Raw genomic sequence first — 4,707 nt, forward strand, 5'->3', positions numbered from 1 at the left:
ACAGAGAGAGAGACAGAGAGAGAGACAGAGAGAGAGACAGAGAGAGACAGAGAGAGACAGAGACAGAGAGAGACAGCGAGAGACAAAGAGAGAGAGAGACAGAGAGACAGAGACAGAGAGAGAGACAGAGACAGAGAGAGAGAGAGAGAGACAGAGAGACAGAGAGACAGAGACAGAGACAGAGACAGACAGAGACAGAGAGAGACAGAGAGACAGAGACAGAGACAGAGAGAGAAACAGAGAGAGACAGAGAGAAAGACAGAGACAGACAGACAGACAGAGACACAGAGAGAGCATTATACAGTGTATAATAAATATTTTTGATCATATTAAATTGAAAAACTTTTGTACAAAGAAAACCAATGCAACCATGATTAGAAGAAAAACCTAAAGCTGGGAAACAATCTTCACTGAAAAGCAATTGTCTCTGATAAAGACTTCATTTCTCAAATATATAGATTGCTGAGCCAAATTTGTGAGAATACAAGCCATTCCCCAATTGATAAATCATCAAAGGATATAAATAGGCAACTTGCAGATAAAGAAATCAAAGATATCTATAGGCATATGAAAAATGCTCTTAATCTCACTTGTGATTAGAGAAATGCAAACTGAAACAACTCTGAGGTACCACCTCACACCAATCAAACTGGCTAATATGATTTTAAAAAAAAAGGAAAATGATAAATGTTGGAGAGTATGTGGGGAATTTGGGACACCAATGCATTGTAGGTGGAGGTGTGAACTGATACAACCACTCTAGAGAATAATTTGGAGTTATGCCTAAATGGCAATAAAACTTCGATCCCCTTTCATCTAGCAATACCACTCCTAGGTCTTTGGGATACCAAAGAGATCATAAAAAGAGGAAAAGGACCTACATGTTAAAAAATATTCTTAGCAGGTGGCCTGAGGTCCCTGCCTTCGCTGGCCACTGTGGCCATCAGTCAGGCAGCGCAGTCGCTGGCCTTGCCGACCGGAATGTGACCACAGCCCCGCCGGCCTGACCCGGGCTCTGTGCCAGCTTTCCTGGCAATCTGCCATCTTCCCCTCAGGGCACCATGGTGGGGTCTGGCTACAGGTGTGTCACGAAGTCTCCCTGCTTCCTGAAGGGCTTCCAGTGACTCTGGCATGTGCAGAGCCGGCTGGGCAGCGGCTCCTCAGCCTCTACGTACCGAGTACACTGCTGCGGGACTCCCGGATCGCTGCTCGGAGTCCCCAATTCCTACCTCCTGGCACCACCGGGGCTGCGGGCTCGGCAGCAGAGTAAGGCTTCTGCAGGGAGAGGGCGGCGCTGGAGCAGTTACAGGGCCACTGAAATATTTGCATCCTACAAGGAGTCCTTATGATCCAATTTTCTCCAAATATGCTATCACGCTGTCTGCTTCTTGAACTACTGGATGTCAGTGTTTCAGAACTACTTTTATATTCTAGTCACCAGGGTGTTCCATGTTGATGGTCCAGCACTGTGACAGATATTTTAGAGGCCCTGGCTTTTCTTCACCATGAGGGTTATGTCCGTACAGACCTAAAGCCTCATAACATGCTATGGAGTGCAGAGAGTGAATGATTTAAACTCATTGACTTTGATCTTGGCTTCAAAGAAGGCAATCAGGGTGTAAATTATGTCCAGACAGACGGGTATCAAGCTCCAGAAGCAGAACTGCAGGACTGTTTGGCCCAGTCTGGGTTACAGAGTGAAATGGAAAATACCTCAGCTGTAGATTTGTGGAGCCTCGGAATCATCTTACTGGAAATGTTCTCAGGAATAAAATTGAAACATATAGCCAGCTATCATTGATTACATATTTGCCAGTAAAGCTGTGGTGACCTCTGCAATCCCAGTCTATCACCTCAGAGACCTTTTCAAAAGCATGGCTCATGATGACCAGGGCAGAAGAATTGAACTCATCTGACACAGCACTGTGCAATTTCTTCTTTAGTATTCCTTTTGCCCCTCCCATTGAAGATTTGGCGATGCTTCCTAGCTGCTGAATGCTTGGATGATGATTATCTTGAGAATGAGGAAGAATATGAAGATGTGATAGAAGATGGGAGAGAGGAGTGTCAGAAGTATGGGCCAGTGGTGTCTCTGCTTGTTCCAAAGAAGAATCAGGGCAGAGGTCGTGTCTTTGTTGAATATGCAAATACCAGGGATTGCAAAGCTGCCCCAAAATTATTGACTTCGAGGATGTTTGATGGGAAGTTTGTTGTGGCCACATTTGGCCGGCTGAGTGCCTATAAAAGGGAATACCTGTACCCAACTTTGCTTTAATCACTGACCTGATGTCAAGAGACTTGTTAGCTCATCTTCTTCCATTTCCTAGGTTATTGTGTTTCCCTTCTGAATGCAAAAAAAGCTTACCATTCTAACAGAAGGAATTTGTATATTTAATGCCAATGGTCTATTGTGTTTTCCCAATAGTGATTCCAACATAAGTCATATTTCTTACTGGGTAGGACAGGAGACCTGTCTAAACACTGAAGTGTTTTATAGCATCCATGTGACATTCCTTGTCTCTGTAGGACAGATGCTAACATTCAATATAGAATCCAGAAAAGTAATTCAGTATTATGATCATGGAGCAAGAGTTACTGATAATGTGTTCTAGGGAATGTTTCACAAAAAATATTAGGGTGTTAAGACCAGTTAGAGATTATTTTTGTCTCGTCAGACAATTTTTCTTATAACTGATATTCATAGCTGGCATTAGATGTTCTCAGTACTAGTAAGCAATGAATGCTTAGGCAGTAATTTACTATTGGTTTTTAACATGGAGTCGAGATTTTTTAAAAAGAGTACTTTAGCCCTGAACATCCAAAGAAACTCCAGTGAGGCTACCTAAACATTTTTATTTTAATTGAAACATTAAAATTGAAAAGTTAAAAAAATCCTAGCAGCCATTTTTGTGGAGGCAAAATATTGGAAATTGATGAGTTGCCCATCAATTGGGGAATGGCTGAACAAATTGTGATTTATGAATGTAGTGGATTAAAAACCCGGAAAGACTTGTACAAACTGATGCAAAGTGAAATGAGCAGAACCAGGAAAACATTGTGCACTGTATCAGCAACATCATATGATGATCAGCTATGATTGACTCAGCTCTTCTCAGAAATACAATGATCCAAAACAAGTACAGAGAACTCAAAAAAATAAAATGATATCCATATCAAGATAAAGAACTGAACAACTCAGAATGCAGATTAAAGCATATTGTTTTCAGTTATTTTTTCTTTCTCATGGTTTTATTTCCTTTTGTTCTCTTTCTATTTCCACAACTGTGATGAACATGGAAATGTGTTTTACAAGATAGCATATGTATAGATTATATCAAACTGCCTATCATTTTCAGAAGATGGTAGGGCAAGGAAAGAGGGATAAAAACTTGGAAATGAAAATCTTGTGAAAGTGAATGTTCAAAATGTTCTTGTTATACAATTGGGGGGAAATAAGATAATATTTAATTTTTAAAAAGATACCAAAAAGACTAGAAATCACTTTAGTAAGGATTTCTTTGTTAGAAAGAGAAATAATAGTAATCAAGAGGATCACTGGTTTAAAATGTAAATTGTTTGTCAAAACTTAGAGAATAAGACAGTATAAATTTGTCACTATTACTGCCTCAGAAAACAATGAGAAAAAGTAGAGGGGAAAAAGAAATTTACAAGGAAAAAAAAGCAGTTAAAAGGCTCAAGCAAATGAGTGAAAGGCATTTAGATATGAGAGGACATTTAACAGACAAAAAAGAATTGATAAATCTGGAAAAATTACCCCCAACATATATTTTGTCCATCAGTGACAAAGGAGCAATCACATTTAGACTCAGATATCAGTTTCAGATGTGTTTCATGAGGGAATATAAAGGGAAGTAAAGAAAACAAAGATGAGAAAAGAACCTAGGCTAGACCAAATAAACTCAAAGGCTAAATATGCTAGAGATGAAACAATATTGACCATTGTGAAGAATCCATTTTAGAAGTATCTAAAGGAAGGGAGCATGTCAAAGAGACATTGAGGGGAAAAAGTCTTATTCTGAAAAAAGTAACTAAACTATCGGTACATGCTTACTTTTCTATGTCTGTAGAATGGTTTTGGAAACAATCTACTCTTTGATTGAGGTGTTGGTTGATATAGTTAGGGGAAGAAAAAATGTAGGCTATGAAAGTGATATTTTACAGAAAAGTTGATCTACAATCATAAATATGATATAGAGATTTATAGAACATAAGAGCTCCTAATATTTATGACATACTGAATAGGGAGTTGACCTCAGATAGATGGAAGACTTAAAGTCCAGCTTCTTAAACATAATGTCTATGCAACCTGGGCAAGTCATATTAACCTTTCAGTATTCTAGACTACTCTTTATTAAGTTGTGTAGAAGATCAGCATTTGTAAAGATGGAGGAATTTCCTCACAGGGAGCTCCTTATACAAATGAATCAGGTCCATTTGTTATATCTGTACAATACTAGGGTACATTGAAGCAAGAGAGCTGTTCCATATAACTCTCACCTGTGGCTCCAAGAAGTAAGAAAGGTTTCCAGCAAATGAGGTTGAGGGTACCTGAGAGATCTCAAACTTGTTGGTGAGTTAGGAGGATGTCTACCCTAAGCATGTGAAGACTTCCTCTGGTGCAATGGTCAGATGAGATTTTTTTTCAACAGCTATGAAGGCAGTTGAAGCAGGCATTGTAGAGAGCTT

The 4,707-nt window shown here is 39.4% G+C and overlaps 1 pseudogene; it reads left to right on the top strand.

The window, feature by feature from the left end:
- Positions 1-2,275, top strand: part of LOC138172851 (serine/threonine-protein kinase Kist pseudogene) — a 3,559-nt pseudogene extending 1,284 nt beyond the window's left edge.
- The last annotated feature ends 2,432 nt before the right edge of the window (positions 2,276-4,707 follow it).

The sequence above is a fragment of the Petaurus breviceps genome, unplaced genomic scaffold (genome assembly GCF_028583685.1).
Source record: "Petaurus breviceps papuanus isolate PSGF00001 unplaced genomic scaffold, PetGlider_PUasm1.0 551, whole genome shotgun sequence".
NCBI lineage: Eukaryota > Metazoa > Chordata > Mammalia > Diprotodontia > Petauridae > Petaurus > Petaurus breviceps.